This window comes from Engystomops pustulosus, chromosome 3, assembly GCF_040894005.1.
Source record: "Engystomops pustulosus chromosome 3, aEngPut4.maternal, whole genome shotgun sequence".
Lineage (NCBI taxonomy): Eukaryota > Metazoa > Chordata > Amphibia > Anura > Leptodactylidae > Engystomops > Engystomops pustulosus.
The window spans coordinates 147,025,871-147,045,250 of NC_092413.1; the positions used below are offsets into that span (position 1 = coordinate 147,025,871).

Consider the following 19,380-nt stretch of genomic DNA (forward strand, 5'->3'; position numbering starts at 1 on the left):
AATTTATCTACTTGGCTACAGCCCATTACAAAAATTACAAAACAATTTGGTCATAGTTTGATTAGTTGTAGTATGAACTCTGGTCATCAACTCTCAATTGATTCCATTTAAGGATTCAATATACAAGTTCTGATAAATGCTACGTACATGAACAAGGAACATCTTTGGATGTCTTGAAACTTTCTCTAAAGTTGCATATTGATATAGTTGTCTTTTGAAGTGTAGTAATTTGTATAACCAAGGTTCTAGGAATTTAACATTGCTTTACTTGTTGAGAAGATGTCCTTATGATACCCTCAGTACCCTTGTTTTCCTGCAGTGACCTGCTCTGTTCCTTCTATATCTCACATAACTCCTAAGCTGACATGTTTAAAGCAGAACTTGTGCTGTTAATGGAATGCTTTAACAGTCATATATTCCACTGTCCTCGGAGCTGCAAAGATTAAATATGGGATATCCTCAGCGAACAATTCATCCAAACTGCCGGAATTAAATATAGTGACCAGATCGGCTTCCACACCTGGGAATTTCATTCTAAAAGGTTGTATTTAAATGGCTGCCACCCAGCAGCTAGCAGTTTTATTTTTTGTAATAAAACAAAATCATATCTACTCAGAAATATGTACCTGTAGGTGATCTTTCTAAAAAGTCTTAGTTTTGGTTGAATACACTTGCTTCTTTCTAACCCATCAAGACTCAAAATATCATTTGAATGTGAAAATTTCTAAAACAGTCATAACTAGAGATGAGCGAGCACTAAAATGCTCGAGTGCTCGTTATTCGAGACGAACTTTTCCAGATGCTCGAGTGCTCGTCTCGAATAACGAGCCCCATTGAAGTCAATGGGAGACTCGAGCATTTTTCAAAGGGACCATGGTTCGGGAATAAAATGTGTTAATTAATTGAAAAAGAATGTCTTCTGATAAGTTAGCAGATGTATGCAAACATCTGCAATCTATTCTTCACTGTTCCGCCCGTATATTATCTCCCGACAAGTTAGCAGATGTGAAGAACAGTGAAGAATAGGATCATTTAAGTGAAAAACACAGTGAAGAATAGATTGCAGATGTTCGGCACATCTGCTTACTTGTCGGGAGATACGCTGTCTCCGTGCCCCGCTGTCTCCGTGCCCCGCTGTCTCTGTGCCCCGCTGTCTCTGTGCCCCGCTGTCTCCGTGCCCCGCTGTCTCCGTGCCCCGCTGTCTCCGTGCCCCGCTGTCTCCGTGCCCCGCTGTCTCCGTGCCCCGCTGTCTCCGTGCCCCGATGTCTCCGTGCCGCTCCGTGCCGCTACCCGATGTCTCCGTGCAACGATGTCTCCGTGCGGCTCCCCGCCGCTCCCCGATGTCTCCGTGCCCCGCTGTCTCTGTGCCCCGCTGTCTCCGTGCCCCGCTGTCTCCGTGCCCCGCTGTCTCCGTGCCCCGCTCTCTCCGTGCCCCGATGTCTCCGTGCCCCGCTGTCTCCGTGCCCCGCTGTCTCCGTGCCCCGATGTCTCCGTGCCCCGCTGTCTCCGTGCCCCGCTGTCTCCATGCCCTGATGTCTCCGTGCCCCGATGTCTTTGTTCCTCCGATGTCTCCGTGCCCCGATGTCTCCGTGCCGCTCCCCGATGTCTCCGTGCAACGATGTCTCCGTGCGGCTCCCCGCCGCTCCCCGATGTCTCCGAGCCCCGATGTCTCTGTGCCCCGATGTCTCCGTGCCGCTGCCTGATGTCTCCATGCTGCCGCTGCTCCATGTCTCCGTGCTGCCGCTGCCCCATGTCTCCGTGCTGCTCCCCGGTGTCTCTGTGCTGCTCCCCGGTGTCTCAGTGCTGCTCCTCGTTGTCTCTGTGCTGCTCACCGTGTTCTGCAATGTGTTCTTCACACATATATATTGTTCTTCACATACTATTTTGTTCGCACCGTTCCGCGCGTATCTCCCGACAAGTAAGCAGATGTGCCGAACATCTGTAATCTATTCTTCACTGTGTTTTTCACTGTGTTTTTCACTTAAATGATCCTGTGTTCACTGTGTTCACTGTTTTTATTCTATTCTTCATTGTTCTTCACTGTGTTTTTTTAATTAAATGCTCGATCTCGAGCAGGGGAAATACTCGTCCGAGCAACGAGCCGTTTCGAGTACCTTAATACTCGAACGAGCATCAAGCTCGGACGAGTATACTCGCTCATCTCTAGTCATAACCTAAAACGTAGGAAAGTTTTTGCTGTCAAATTTATTTTTGGTATCTGTCACATAGTAGATTTTTTTAAAAAAAGAAAAATGTATCCAGAATTAACCTATACAGCATTGGGTCCACTAAGCTAGAAAGTCAGTGTCCCATTGGGATAGAGAGTTTATTCTAGCTCATCTATTTAGCTATTGGCTGTGATTGTAGACAGCCCTAGATAGAGTGATACAGAGCTTATACTTACACGAGCCACTGGCTGTGATTGTAGACAGCCTTAGATAGTGATCGATGGGTATACACATAATGGACGGTCAGTCCTGAATAGCCAGTGTCCTGACAGCCCCATTGAAAGACAGTTACTGAAACAGTCTCAAAATCCCCAGGATATGTAAAAGTGTTCCAAAGTTACTACAACATAAAAAGACACATGGAAGAATTGAAAAATGAGGTCTGGTCTTTAAAGCCAAAACTGGCTGAAGAGGCAAGGGGTTAAGTAAAAAATTTAAATATTTTCAGCTTAAATTTTATTATTTCATTAGCTACATACTTCTCCAGCATTATATACACTGCTTTTGATTAACAAGGTTCCTGTTACACTGTTATATTGGAGAAGATGAGAGCTCAGCCTCCCTGATTATATTGTATTTTGGGTTGTTCAGGTTGTTAGTAAAAGATGAATAATCACTTCTTGTAGCAAACATAGAGGAAACTTGTTGTAGCTACCCATGTCAAGATGTTACATGCAGTACAAAAAAGTGCAGATTGTTAAGACTGATGACAGGGCTATTTTGTGATAGATAAAATGGATCAAATTTATTAATTGTTTCAGGTGGATAAAATGCCTTTTCCAGCAGTGTTTCTCTTTGTTTTCAATGTGTGTGGCTTAAAACATAGTACTTTTAACTTTAAGATATGTTAACTTTAAAAATAGTTGCAAAGTGGAAATGACCTTTTGTAGAGAAGAACTGCAATTCATGCTAATTCTAATTTTTTTTATTTTATTTTATAAATATCAGCTGTGCTTTACAATAAAAAATAGTTTTTTAATTTTTGAATTTGTTTTTGTTATTTTACAACATTATATTTTAATTGGAAATCATAGATTTTTATTTGTCTTTCTTTAATTTTTTTTCACTCCTGTATTCCTCGACCTCTTTATTACAATGTATTATGGCTATGCATTACTGCCAGACATACAAATATCAATACGTCCGGCAAATAGTGGGACGACTTTCACATTTTTCCTCTACGTTACACCTCTGTGCCTGAATCTGAAGTCAGCATTTTTGCTAACACTAATCTTATTTTTTTTCTGATTGGAAATAGCTAAAGAACATTTAAAATGTATTAAATGTAATAAATATTTCAGTGGGAAAGGTTTTAATTATTTTTTTACCTAATAATTATATTTATGGAAAATCTGAATGAATTGTATTAATATTTAATATCAATTAAAAGTGCTCACCAATAGTTATTCTGGGAAATGATGGTTTTAATAACATGTTTGGTTGGTGTGTTACATCGATGGTTCAGTGATTTCCACACTGTTACAATATAATTGTAAAATGTACAGAAATAAAACATTGGGGCACATTTAATAAAAACAGTTCAGTGTGTACTTTGTGCGGTTTGCCTGTGTATAGTGCAGAAGGCGCCAGATTCAGGATTAACGCATGTTCTGCATGAATCTGGCGCCCTCTGCACAGCACCGACAAAGTGCACCACTTTTTTCGGTGCACCATTAACATAGGGCATGCAACACATTTCTGTTGGACATTGCATGGTAAATGTGGTGGATCCTAAGCACTGAACCACTCCTTTATGCACAGAAATTTGTGACGCCTGAGGAATAGTGCAGCCCCAACACATGTGAATTCCATGTGACACATATTTTGCACGGGGGGGGGGTTGGCTGGTGTATACTGATGACTGTCGGTGGTTGTGAGTGGATGGAGAGGTGCAATGCATAGGAGAACTAGTTAATGTTGAGTAGTTTTCCAGAATGGAGGAGGAAATGTAGTAGTGGATTGGGTTGATTGTGTATTGAAGGGAGGAGAGTTCTTCTAGGTGGCAGATTTAAAAGACTTTGTTTTCCCAGTGGTTCTGATGGAGGGGAATTACAGTTTTTGCTGATAGGTCTGTTGAAAAAAGGAGGAGTTAGAATAGGTTCACGAGTACAGATTTGGCCATTAGTTGTGGGTGAGCCAGGGCAGATCATCTGTATGTTTTTTTTCGATGTAGACCAGTAGGGGCTTGTTGCAGTATCGTCGCAGCTCCACCATATGTGTTTATAGGTGCCTTGATGGGATTGGCATTGCCAGCAGTTGTCAGGAATAGTATGGCAGAATTTATGTAGTACTATTGGAGTCTTAAACCATCAGCTAACATGCTTATAACTGGTTTCTTGAATGGTACTTCTGCAGAGAATCTGTGATATTTCTTTGCATCAACTGAAGTCTAGAGGTCTTTTCCCTTGTTATATTGTAGATTGGAGTGCGCCCCTGGTTTATCATGCTTGGTAGATTTTGTTTGACAATACAATAATATGGGTTAGCACAACCTAATGAAAAGAGCCCCATGCACTAAAAACACATATGAATCCAAAGAAGGAGAAAAAAGAAGTGCAAGAAGCGGCTCAACAGTACATGTAACAAACAATCATAAGTTTATTATATATTTTCAAAATACAGACCAAACTGGAAACACACATTTAAAAACATTTAAAATAACAAATGTACACAAAATACATGGCAGTGACCCTGGTGTAGGTCAACCGCACATCGCCCATGTCCAGTCACACGATAATGATATCAAACCTCCTCAAGATGCCAGTAGGTGGAAAAAATATTGTAACAATCCTAGAAGCAAATATATATACACTAACCTATAGACAACATTCGAGTGCAATATCAATAATAATAAATAACATCAATAATAAATATTAAAGAGCTGGCATACAGGTGGGAAGCAGAAAGAGGACATCAGCGAAGAGATCCCAACGCGTATTGTCGTTCAAGACGACTTCTTCAGGGGTCTGTGTCACGATGATACGCGGAGGGAGTCTTGGGGAGACTTGTTCCCCTAATTAAGCATTCGTTTGCAGCACTGACAAAGAACAAGTCTGCTCCATGAAGGCTACAACCTGTACCTTATTGTTGCCCTAAAACAACCTGCAGAAAATCTCACAACAACATTAAAAAGGTAGAACAAAGTGTAAGAATGAATGAAGAAACAATACTGCAATAGTGATGGAAATAATTAAGACATACCTGGGAAATAAGGGCACAGCACTTCTCAAGTCCGTGATTACAAACTGATCACAGGCCTAACAGTTGCATGGGGACTCTATTTAATATTGGGCAGGTGTTCTTTACATACTGTATGGGTCCTAAATAAATAAATAATAATAAATCTTTATTTATATAGCTCTATGATATTCCACAGCATTTTTACAGATCATGAAGTACATATACAAACAAAATAAGACATTATAGAGTAATAAGTAATCAGAAATGAGGGCTCTGCAGTCTATGAGGATGAAGGGGGTGACGTGTTTGTACAATAGTCCAGCCATTCTTTATAGGGGATCAGAATAAATAACTAAGTAAATAATACTGCATGAGCCAGTCACCAGCCACTATCTACATACACAGAATCCATGGTGATTGGGCCTGTAGATTAACCTGTATAATGTTTCGATGGTTTTATTAAGGGTAAGTAAATGCACAGGTGTGAAGGGGTTAATCTATGGTCTGGAGGGAGTGATTGCTTACACCTACAATCTACCTTCAGCTCATTCTCTGTACAGCTCTCACCTGCTCTGGGGCTAATAGGAAACAATCCATCATATTTTGGTCCAGGAATCTCATCAGGCAGTGTCAGGCGGATGTATATTTATCAACAGTCACTGAAGCAATTTCCCTTTCTCTTTGTCCTGTCTAATCAATATATAGCAGCTCAATATGAAAATGAATATTGTCACTGCAGGGGCTCAGTAAAGTGTTCAGCAATATGCAGCCTATTGGATCAGTTTCAAGCCAAGCAGACAGGTGGAGAGATATTAGCAGTCAGTATAGGAAATGGCAATGTAAATACACAAGTTTTTTACATCCAGTTCAAAGTAGAGGAGTGCAGTCTGGTTATTAAAGACAATGAGAAAGTTTCCAAGAAGGAGGTAACAGAAGACACAGCTATGCCGGGATTCGAAAAATAGCATAGAAGATCAATGCATGTGCAGCACACAAAGGGAGATGGATGGAAACGAAAATAGAGTTTACCCATGCCTGACGGCTGAATAGTGCCTGATGTCTCAGTATGAACTAGAAAATGCATCTACTGGGAAAGGTTCATGTTCAAATTTCACCTCGGTCACAAAGTAAACTTATTTTTTTTACTACAAATAATTTATTTGTAGGTTTGGAATCTATAAAACATGTGCAGGGCTATCTTGATGGCTGTGAGGCTAGAAAGGCATTTGGCTTCTGTAATGAAATCTGGGGCATATGAAGTATTAGGCTATAACAATTCAGGACTGTTTAAAGGGGTTGGCCACTTTACATCATATTTTTGTAATGTGTGTGTAAGTGTGGGGGCAGGATATTAGGCAACTTACCAATACAGGCGGTCCCCTACTTAAGAACACACGACTTACATACGACCCCTAGTTACAAACGGACCTCTGGATATTGGTAATTTATTGTACTTTAGTCCTAGACTACAATCATCAGCTGTAACAGTTATCAAAGGTGTCTATAATGAAGCGTTAGTGTTAATCCTGATTCTTATGACAACCCAAAATTTTTTAAAATCCAATTGTCCAAAGACCAAAAAAGTTCTTGTATGTAACCCGGGGACTGCCTGTAAACATCTATTAAAAGTTCTACATAAGTAAAGCCTCCTGCCATATTCCTGAACATAAAATGGCTGCTTTTGGAGAGTCACATGATCTCTATCTGTCCATGAACAATCTCCCTGCCAGGACATTAATTTTAAATTCATGAATGAATCTAAAGGTCCATGCAAGGCGATTGTTCATGGACAGATAGAGATCACATGACCCCCCATCTGCGGCCATTTTATGGTTAGAACTATTAATAGATGTATATTGGTAAATTACATAATATTCTCCTCCCAACACTTACAACACATACAAAAAACATGAGGTTAAGTGACCAAACATTATAATGATGAGTGCAAGTTCACACAGAAAAATTCCATTTACAGATAAATACTGAATAAACAACCCTATTCAAAAATCATCAGAATTTCCTAATTTAGCATCATGCTTGCCTGTTTTCTGGATAAAATAATAATTGCAATGTATGCTAACCAAGAGATGACGTAGATTTCTAAGTCATACGGACCACCAGACCCATATACCTAATTCACAAGGAGTCCTCATAAATAAGGGTCCATTCGGTATCCAGCGGCGCGTTCTCTGTGCTGGATTCGGGTCCGGACGGGATTCATTAAGGTAGTTCCTCCGCCGTCAACCAGGTGGCGCTGCTGTGCTGAAAAGCATCGGAACGCACTGGAGTTCACTGAGCCGGGCTGAGTGAAGGTAAGTGCAAGCTCCGCAACAGATTTTTTTTTTAAAATACGGCGGTTTTTCCGAATCCGTCGGGTTTTCGTTCGGCCACGCCCCCGATTTCCGTTGATGCGCCACAATCCGATCGTGTGCACCAAAATCCCGGGGAAATACAGGGAAAATCGGTGCAAATCGGAAATATTCGGGTAACACATCGGGAAACCGCGAATAGGGCCCTTAGTAAATGACCCCCAATGACTCCAGTAGTGCGGGAATTTTACAGACTGGCACAACGACAGTAAGGTTAAACTTTTCCTTTCTTTTCTGTAGGGTGGGAGCAGAAAAGGTGACAAGTGAGTAGTGTTCCCTAAATGCAGCAGCTAACACCACGGAGAAGCTGAAAATAAGATTGGTTTTCTGCTACGCAACCATGGTGCACCTAGTATCTTCTTCACCAAATCCCTTATCAATATTTGCCCTACTGCTTTGTTTCCTTCACTGCATCTTCCTTTCCCCATTGCTGTTAACTTCCATCCTTTGAATTATGTTAAGAGTCCTGATAGCTTAACATCAGCCATTTGACAAATTGTCAGGGTTTCAGATAAATATGCATACCTATGAGCATTGGAGTACAGGCTCAGGAAAAGGGTATAGACTGAAACAGGGTACAGAGTACAGATTAGGTGTTCCAGATCAGACAGAACACAACATTCAAGGTTTTGGTTCAGGTTGGAGTTCAGGGTTTTCGGATAAGGCTGGTTACAAGGTTCGGATTACTGTGTCAGGCAAGAAACAAGGTTCAGGTACACAGCAGGAAGTATAACCAGCCCTGAGTGAACTGGCTCACAAGCTCTGAACTTGGCAGCCAGAGTCTAATCAGAGGATTCTTGCACAAAGTTTCTGCTTTTATAAAGTTGACCACAATTTCTGAGTTGAAATTTATCCTGGGCACATCGTCTTAATTCCTATGGAAGTAGAGGGGCTGGAATTCATGTTTTCACACACTGCTTTTGCTTTTTTGCCAACATGTCAACATATGTCACATGTTGTTGTTAATCAATATGCATGTATCTGTATGGAACAAATATTAAGATCTTCTTAGGACCTGTTAATTTTTTTATTGTGTCCTGGCACCTAACAGCATTGAAGGAGATTTATCAGAGGTGTCTGAGAGTAAAACTGTCCTAGATGATTATGGCAACCAATCAGACCTCAGCTTTAATTGTCAGTTATTAAAATGAAATCTGATTGGTTGCCATGAGCAACTAGAAGTTTTTTTTTTCTCAGACACTTCTGATAAAGTCTCTTGATTGTATCATAGGGTTTTTTAAATCCTTTTTCTAGTACTACATTATTTCTATGTACAAATATTTAGCACATTTACTTTTTGATCCAAACGTATACAATTTTATGTCCTAAATCAAGCTGAGTCATGCCTTGTAACAATCATTTCTTAGGCCAGAAAAAAACTTGAAACAGAGAGGACATATTGTCTAAAAACTAAATTTCACGCACGACTATACTCCAAACTCATTCACATCAGCAGGATCCTTTTTACCACTTAGAGAAGAAAAAGTTAATTAAAAATCTCCCACAGTCTTTAAAAAGCCGGATCATTTTATATGAAGAAAAATAGAGAATAAAGAAGATATTAGAGATGAAAAGAAAGACTAATAGAAATATTGTTTCTGAAACATCAACCTACAGGACCAGCCAGGCATGAAACATGAGTGACTTTTAGCAGCTGGAAAAGGCTCTCTAATCCCAGGTAATTGCTTCATTAAATTGCTTCAATATTTTCACACCTTCGCATATTGGCATCCAGTCCAGCTCCTGTTTATAAACATTTTAATCAATTCCGGCCTCTTATCTCTTCTTTTCTTTTACTTTGGAGAGTGATGGGAAATCCAAGAAACTTGACTGCTTAATTTTCCATATAGGGTTTGCTGTAAGACATAATTACAGGGTAAGCTAATAATAATAAACCATCTGTCCCCGGGTTACATACAAGATAGGCTCTTTAGGTTTGTACTTAAGTTGAATTTGTATGTAAGTGGGAAATGGTATATTTTATCATTTTAACTCCATACACATTTCTTTGTCCCTGTCACATTTGGATTTTCAAAGTTTTGTGCTGTCATGGGACCAAGGATTATCAATAAAACTTCATTACAGACACCTTACAGCTGATCATTGCAGCCTGGGACTATAGTAAAGCATCCAGAGAGCTTCATCAGAGGTCACAGTGGGCAGAGAGGTCCGTCTGTAACTATGGGTCGTCTGTAAGTCAGGTGTCCTTAAGTAAGGGACCGCCTATATAGAGTATGCAATTTTTAAAAACCTCAACCATGTTCAGCTTTTGTTGTCCAAAGTGTTTTCTCTATAACTACCACAAACCCATAGCAAGGGTCTAATAATTTTATTTAGTACCAAGGAAATATGAGGTGTGCACAGCTCCATAGTAAAAATCATGGATGCTACTCATGCTCTTTAAAGCAATACATTGGGAAAATACAAACAAAAATGTACAAATATATAACCAAGCTTTATTGACAAACAAAGGACATATTGAACATATTCAGACTTTTTTTTTATCGTTTTATATTGTGTTATGTTCTGCACTGATACTTTAGGAACACTTGTGACCAATATAGAATTAGGAAGGATTTTTAGTGTGAGTTAGCAATTTAGAATAAAGGGAAAAGGATAAAGATGATGTTGAAACTTTATTTTGCTCTTTATATATTACAGTATTTAATGTGAATTTACATCTTGACAACTTAAATCAGGATAGAGAATTTCAATGTCGGTTTTATATACACAGATAGCAACATAAATTACAGTAACAGTGACCTATGCACACAGATTACTAATATAGCCTTATGAGTACTATTCACACTAGCTGCAATGATGGGTGTGTCATTAAGGCAGTTCACCAGGATCTATTACTCTCCCTTCATCCCAGAACAGTAGGGGGGGGGGGGGGGGGGTTACAGAGAAGAATAAGAAAGCAGCTGACAAGTAAGAGGAGAAACAACACATTCAGAAGTAAATGGTATTCATCATGTACATCAGACTACTATGCTGACCCTCCCCCCTTTTCCTCACTGACCAAACTGTAGCCTAGTCAAAGCCTAGAGAGAATGGGGTGCTGTTCAGAGCTTGTGGGTGATACTAAATTATTTACAAAACTGAGCAACTGCAGAGGGGAGGTGCACTGTGTGTGCGAACATGAGGGCAGACTATAGACAGGAAAGATTAGACATGCAGCTTCCTGTAATTACTGAGCAGAGACAGGAACAAGCACATTGCAAAGCCACCCTCCATGAAGACTCTAGTCTGCATCTCCTGTTCCCTCCTCTTTCACTAAATGGTTGCTTTCTGGTAGCCAGAATGTAGGGGGACTGATTTAGGTAGAAAGTAGAGGAATAGTAGCTAAAACAAGATAATGAATGCATATTAGAAAATTATTCGTTTTCTGAAAGTACAGCTATAGTAAAAACTTTATAAACTTTACAGTTAGGTTTTTAGGTAAACTCTCTTCTACTTTTGCACCTACAATATTACAGATCTGTGAAGATGGTACAGTAATAATTGGCTCAAATTATTTAAAAATATAGTCAAATTCATGTTGCTGTTGCACTGGATTATCACTGGGGAATAATGAAGCAGCAGCCTATCAGATTTTATTTGTATCATTTCTGAAGATATGAAGGTCAGCGCTGGAAAAATTGATTATATTTCCTAGCTTAGTTTTGCATGAATTATGAGAAGCTAGATATAGTATACCATTGATTTTAAAAAACCTTTTTGCAATATTTATTGCTTGGGGCTGTTCTTTCTAGTGTATTTTTTTTCATATGTGAGACCCCACAAGTTATGGGATTCACCATCTTTATAGTTTCACTTGGTGAATAATTTTATGACTTTGTTTGATTTTACTGACCAGAGTTTAGATTACTATGGCTCATAAATGCCACCTACCTTCAGTGAGGTAGAACAGCTGTGGTACGAAGTCAAAAAGCAGTACTGGTAATGAATCAGTTGATTAACTATTCATTATCCTGCAGATTATTGTGATTATTGGGTCATGATAAATGGCCATTTACAATACAATGTAACACAATGTAAATGATGAAGAAATGAGGAGTGAATACTAAAAGTACAGTGAGTACGGAAAGTATTCAAACCACTCTAATTTTTTCAAAGGTTGTTTTCACTGGTTGCATCTGACCAGGTCTAGGAAGAGTTGTAGTCCTCCCCAAACTCTTCCATTTGAGTATTGCGGAGGCCACTGTGCTCTTAGGAAATTTGAGTGCTGTAGAAATTCTTTTGTAACTTTGGCCAGATCTATGCCTTACCACAATCCTGTCTCTGAGCTCCTTAAGCAGTTCCTTAGACCTCATGATTCTCATGTGCTCTAACATGCATTGTGAGCTGCAAGGTCTTATATAGACTTTTGAGTTCAGTTTAATGAAACACAGCTGGGCTCCACAGAAGGTATAGAACCATCTCAAGGAGGATCAGAAGGAAATAGACAGCATATTGATTTAAATATGGGTGCCAGAGCAAAGGGTCTGAATACTTATGACCATGAGATATTTCAGTTTTTCTTGTTTAATAAATCAGCAAAAATATCTACATTTTAGTTTTTTTTCTATCAAGATGGGGTGCAGAGTGTACATTTATGAGCAAAAACCTTTTTTGATATTGCCAATTGGCAGCAATGAAACGAAGAGTAAAAAATATAAAGCAATCAGAATACTTTCCATACCCACTATAACATTTTTTTCCGAGATTTCCTAGAAAGAACGCTGTAAGTAAATAAACATGATTTCTTTTCCAAGAGAACTCTGAAGGGTTAAATTATAGCTGAGGTCATATATTTTTAAAAGTCTGCTTTATTTATATTTTCTTATTTTATTCTAATCATGTTTGGCAGCCATTCAGACTCTAATAGCTTCACTCTCCCTGTTCTTCCAGTAGGTCAACGCTTGAGAGAAAAGAGTGGGAGGAGAGAGGAGTGGAAGGTGCATTTGGAAATGAAAAACTGGCTCTAACAAACCTCAATTATTCTGCCGACCTCCTTCCTTTTGTATGACTGATTGAATCATGCTAATTAAAACAAGCAATGTTGAGTCTGGAAACCTCAGGGACAAATTGCAGAAGATAAGTCGATTTCCAAGGTGATCACAAACCTCTCTTGCCACACACCAAAATAAATGTAGGACTGTGATTTCCAGCTGCTGAGCAATACTCATAGGTTTTCACTATACCAGGCTAGAAAGGTGCATCCTATAGGCAGACACTTGGCCGGATTGCCACCTTCACAAGTGTAGGCCCATCTAAGGGCTTGTTCCTCTATACTGTAAATATATTACTAAATAAATACAATAAGGGGGGCGTGGCTAGCAACCAACATGGCCGGACGTGCTTGAGAGAGCTCCGTGCGGACCCCGGATAATCCTGTCAGCATCCTGAGGTACCGGCAACCCAGAGGCGTCACAACCCTCCTGTGCACCCCAGAGCCCACCTGCGACTTACCGGTGGAGTCGGCGGGAGATACGGAGCGACGGGAGAGAGGAGCCCCGACACTGCGGCCTACGACACACGTGGGAGTCCTTGCCGGAAGTGGCGCTCCGACCTGGCTGCTCCCGCGCGGACATCTTCGGAAGGCGGGCGGCAAGAGACCGAAGCGGAGGTCCCGCATCTAGGCGCGGGAGGCCGCGAATACTGACCCCCGGGTAAGCAGAGGAGCGGAGAGCGCAGTACCGGCAGGTCGGACCTGCTATCCCGGGGCGCTCGAGAGTTGCGCCAGAGCAGCCACCTCGTGCTGACAGCAGCAGCGGCAGTGCCTATGATCCGGCCATTATCCCCCAGGCCTCAGTCAGAAGAGGGAAGACCCCCTGCCAGCCCTGTCACCCGCAGGGCAATATATACCTAGCGACACACAGGGATCCACAGGACTGCAACCTTGTGCACCCTCCAGAATGGGCCCCACTAAGGCAAACGCGGCAGAGAGACTGCGTGAATTTGCCCGCACGGAACAAGGGGAAACGTCCCGCGCACCGCAACCACAGCGCTCAGCCCAGTCCAGGGCAAAGCAAAGTTCCAGTGGCCCTGTAGCATCTGAGGAGGAGGCAGAAGAACCCACCCTGAAGCAAGTCACCTCTCAGGTACTAGCTGCAATAGATGCATGTAAGAGCTCTCTGACCGGGAAGCTAGATGAAGTCAGGGTGGATGTTAGCCTGCTTAGGCAAGATCTCCAGAGCCTGAGAGACAGAGTGCATAATGCAGAGGAGAGGATATCGCAAATGGAAGACAGAAATGCTAATATACCCATAACAGTTACCACCTTGAAATCGGACTCTGAAGCTCTGAAACAAAAGGCGGACGATATGGAGAATCGCCTGAGGCGTAATAACATAAGAATCATTGGCCTTCCAGAACGTACTGAAGGTCGTGCGCCAGAGGACTATGTAGAAAGATGGATAAAAGGCCTATTTCCAGACGTGCATTTCTCTGCAGCTTACGCAGTCGAAAGAGCCCACAGGGTTCCAGCCAGAGCTCCACCTCCAGGAGCCACACCAAGACCGCTGTTAGCCAGATTCCTGAACAGCAGGGATCGCGATCTAATCCTGCAACAGGCCCGCAGAAAGGCTGACATCAGAGTAGACAACGCAAAGGTATCCATTTTCCCAGACTTCTCTCTGGAATTACAGAAGAAGAGGGCAACATTCCTAGACGTCAAAAAGAGGCTCCGGGACAAGAACCTTCCATACTCCATGGCCTATCCTGCACGTCTCAGAGTCGTGGACGGGGACAAAGTCCTATTCTTCGTGACCCCAAGTGAAGCCAACGATTGGTTGGCGCAGCATAGAAGATCTCCTCCTCGCTAGAAAAACCGGTCTACATAGGAGGCTTCGGGTATCCTTTTCATAGCTATAATTTACCGCACGGACATACTGGCAGCCCCGGTTATCCGCTATGTGCTATGCGAGAACTGGGCCTGAATCACGTGGGGACTATAGGGGTGTCCTAACACTTGTGATATTTGTGATCAGAGGTGACGCCGGGTACCCGGAATATGGTTAAATGTTAGGGGTTCGTGGAGAGGAGTGCATACTACATGCCTATGTTACATTTTACGAGGCATGAGTATCCCATAACGCTAGACAGTTATGCCCTGATTCACCCTACGTGGAGAGACCAGCTGTTTGGCCGTTGCCAAAACGAGAGGGGATCAGGAGCATTTATGTTACAATGTTATTGTTATTACAGGTATCTTGTTGCACTCTGTAGATGTCGTGGCAGCCCCACACAAGGTCAAGGTGTCGAAAAGGTGGAGTCATTTTTCTTACCCCCCGAAACAATTAACTTGTGCATCAGTATGTCAATGGATCGTCATGTCAGAACTTAGATTCCTTACGTGGAACGTTCGAGGCCTAGGTAGTCCTAATAAGCGCCTGATGGTAGCTACTCACTTAAAACAATTGAACCCACACATAATTTGTTTGCAGGAGACACATCTTGTTCCTTCCAAGGTACAGTTCTTGCATAAGCCCTGGGTTCAATGGGGAGTACACTCCTGTCACAACACTTCGTCGAGAGGGGTCTCGATACTGATACATAAAGAGGTGCGCTGGGAGGCGAAATCACAGTTAACCGATCCAGAGGGTAGGTTTGTGTTTGTGCACGCTCACATAGATGGTGCCCCTTACAATGTGATGGCAATATATATACCGCCACCTGCATCCATGCAGGTTTTGCGCCAAGCAGCCCTGTTTGCAACGTCACACCCACAGGCGAGGAATATATGTCTGGGGGATTTCAACATGTTTTTAGACCCATCATTAGACCGATTTCATAATGCTAATACCCCCCCAGCAAATGCGCAACAGAGCAGCCTATCACGCTTTTTTGCAGAAATGGGATGGACAGATTTTTGGAGGCAAAGACACCCGACGGCCAAGACCTTTTCATGCTATAGTGCTTCCCATAAGTCCTTATCCCGCATAGATTACATTGCAGGATCCATAAGCACAATTCCACACATACAAGATATACAATATCACCCCAGAGGCATATCTGACCACTCACCGGTGACCTGTGTCATAGGCAAACGGTCCACCTCCTCAATGCATAAAGTGATGATCCATCCTTTTTGGCTAGAGTTAATAGGGCCAACAGACAGGATGCCTGAACAATTAATTGCATTCTTCCAGGCCCACAACCCAGAGACTGCCTACACATCCCTCTGGGAGGCAACAAAAGCATACATGCGCACCTGTTTACAGTCCGCAATCTCATTTATTAAACGAGAATCAGTGAAGAAGGAGGTAGAGCTGGCAACACAAAGCCAGGCCCTGGAACAGCAATATATCGCAGACCCCACTGAGGCAAACAGGGCCAAATGGTTACATGTGGGTCGCCTATATCTTCATGCCCTAAAAGAGAAAGCTGATAATAAGATGTTCTTTTATAAGCAGACGGCCTTTGAACTGGGCAACCAGTCAGCAAAATTGTTAGCCCACTTAGCAAGACAGCACACCATGTCTCCGCCCATATTAGAGATCAAAGATGAGCATGGATCACTTTTACAAACCCACTCGGAAATTCTGAATAGATTCACTGAATTCTATACAGATCTATACAATACTAAATTAGAGAAGACAGGTAATGACATCAACGCATATCTAGAGGAGGTACACTTCCCGACACTAACCCTGGAACAGCGCATTCAAATGGATGGCCCCATAACCTCAGAGGAGATTGAAGATGCGATAGATAGTCTGAACAATAACAAGGCATCAGGTCCTGATGGGCTCCCTAAGGAGGTGTACGCCAAGTACAAAGAACTCCTCGTACCCCGATTGCAAAAAATGTACTCCTCTGCCTTTGAGGCCGGGGCTTTGCCACCTTCCCTTTATGAGGCCACGGTAGTATTAATCCTTAAGCAAGGAAAGGATCCAGCTGATTGCGGGTCTTACCGCCCCATAGCATTACTCAATATTGACTACAAAATCCTTACTAGGATTTTTGCGACTAGACTGAATACCGTGATTCTCTCCCTGGTCCATCCAGACCAATGTGGCTTCATGCCAGGCAAATCCACATCGGATAACATCAGAAGGGTACAGGTGGCGGCACAGATGGGACAGGTGACGGGGGGAAGCAGGCCTTGGCCTCCCTAGACACGGCGAAGGCGTTCGACTCTATTGAGTGGGCCTTCCTCAAACAATGCATACAGAAGTTTGGATTTGGGCCAAGATTCTCCACTTGGATAGATATCCTATATGCCTCCCCAGTTAGCAAACTTTTGATCAATGGAGAGCTATCAGTCCAGTTCCAACTACACAGGGGAACCCGGCAGGGGTGTCCTCTTTCCCCGCTTCTCTTTGCCCTGGCAATTGAGGCTTTGGCTTTGAAACTTAGACAGGATAATCTCTACCGTGGCATAAAAGTGGGAGAAAGAGAAGATCGAGTCGGCTTATACGCCGATGACATGGTGCTGTTCATGTCTGATGCAGAGACCACCTTGCCACATGCGATCTCCCTAATCAGTGAGTTTGGGAAATACTCCGGACTACTGGTGAATTGGTCCAAGTCGGTGTTCATGCCGCTGGGCACATCCCCTTGGCAGGGACCTGAGGTGGTAGAGGGGCTGAAAGTGGTCACGGAGTTTGTATATTTGGGGATTACCATTTTTAAGACATACCACAACACAAGTAAAAGGGTAACGGACCCATTGTTGTCTTTCGCTAGGAACAAAAGCAAGGCATGGAGAACCCTTCCGCTCTCAACTGCGGGTAGAATAAATTTAGTGAAATTAATTATACTGCCCAAATGCCTATATGTACTACAACATGCAGCGGTGCCGATACCAAAAAGGTTCTTTAAAACACTACACTCCCTTATAGGCACCTTCATATGGAACACATCCAGAGCTAAGCTAAGTCTAGCAACATTACAACGCCCCAAAGAAGAGGCGGGAATGGCCCTACCTGACTTTTACCTCTATTACATAGCAGGTCAGCTCAAATATCTTAGACACTGGGTCACAGAACAACCATTGCCAAATGCAGAGCATCATCTCATGCATCACTTGGGCGTTCCTAGCCTTTGGCCGGTTTTAGTACCAAATCCGGACTTAGAACTTCCCTTACTTCCCCTACATAGACTTGCTAGGCAGGTGTGGCAGGCAACAGTTAAAGTGACAGGGTTCACGGATACCATAGCAGAGATGCCGCTTTGGAACAATCCATCACTACCACAGCTACAACAGCTGGAGGGGGGTTCCTTATGGGAAAGTAAAGGTATACGCACTCTGGCCGATGTATATAATGCGAACATCCTCCACTCCTTTCAGGAACTCCAACAAAAGTTTGAATTAGAGAGAAGTTTCTTTTACAGATTCCTACAATTACGACATGCCTTAGAATTCCAGTTTCCTCCCCCCAGGACACCCATTTCCTCCTACCCGTTAATAGGAATATGCAAAACACAAGGGCCTGGGGGCATTATCTCGGCTCTATATACCCACCTCACTCAGGGAAAGCTAGCCAGCAACAAACTCCCGGTGCTAGATAAGTGGAGGACTCTCATCCCTACACTAGAAGATGAATCGATGGACGAATTACTTGCTGCACATACCAAAGTGTCCCCCTCAATAAACAACAGGATGACTCAATTATACTTCACCCACCAGGCCTACCTAACACCCGTACGCATGGCAAGGATGGGACGAGTTCCGTCGACTGCCTGTCCAAGATGTGGTGAGCTCGGGGCGGATTTCTGGCACATGAGCTGGATCTGTTCCCCGATTCAGAAGTTCTGGAAGGACATCACTAGCTTTTTGTCCTCTCTACTACACGTTCCCATCCCCATGTCCCCTGAGGCATGTCTTTTGGGTCTTCTTTCTGAAGAAGATTGGTCTCATTACCAAATTATTTTCCTGAGGGAAACTCTATTCATGGCCCGAAAGAGCATAGCACTCAGATGGTATGATCCTAATACCCCAAATGTAAACATGTGGAAAGCACAAATTAACCAAATTCTGCCATACGAAAGACTGGTGTATAAACATCGCAAATGCCCTGACAAGTTTGAACGTGTGTGGGGGAGCTGGTGTGAGTCGGAAGACACAAATTATTCAACGCGTAGACTGAGACAGGAATTGAGAGACCTGACTTTGACAGTATAAAGCAGCAGAACACCGGGAAAGACAGATCACACTCTATCTTCGGGGGGACAATCCCCTGGACATGGTGGCGGGTAGACCCTGGGTGGGATGATGGATGGTGGAAGGTATTGGAGCTGAGGGTGCATCAGAAATATTGAGTGGAGGATTTAGGAATGGAAAAGGGGCTGACACATCAAGTACCTGTAATGTTTTTAATGTTTCATAGTTGAGACTAGAAGAGTTGAGTTCAGACTCTAGTCTGTTGCGTATTATGTATGTTTTATTTTTTATGTCTATTTTATTATGATTATTATCATATGTCATGGCACAATTGTACAGCCGAACAAACAGAGACACGGTAGAAAACACTCCTTTCTATTTAAAAAGAGATATGATTTATTCATTGTCATATAGTAGTTTGATAGGCTCTACATCACTGTATTCATACAACTTTGTACTATTGTATACAGATGTTAATATCTTAATGTACTGATCGATGGCTGTGAACATG

At 42.5% G+C, this 19,380-nt stretch overlaps 1 long non-coding RNA gene across 1 annotated transcript in view; it reads left to right on the forward strand.

The window, feature by feature from the left end:
• The window catches only part of LOC140120573 (uncharacterized), a 44,122-nt gene extending 34,673 nt beyond the window's left edge, over window positions 1–9,449 (forward strand). The window contains exon 3 of the long non-coding RNA XR_011853879.1: window positions 9,145–9,449. This is a non-coding gene — a long non-coding RNA (uncharacterized lncRNA). The remainder of the gene's footprint in view (window positions 1–9,144) is intronic.
• Window positions 9,450–19,380: the final 9,931 nt, after the last annotated feature.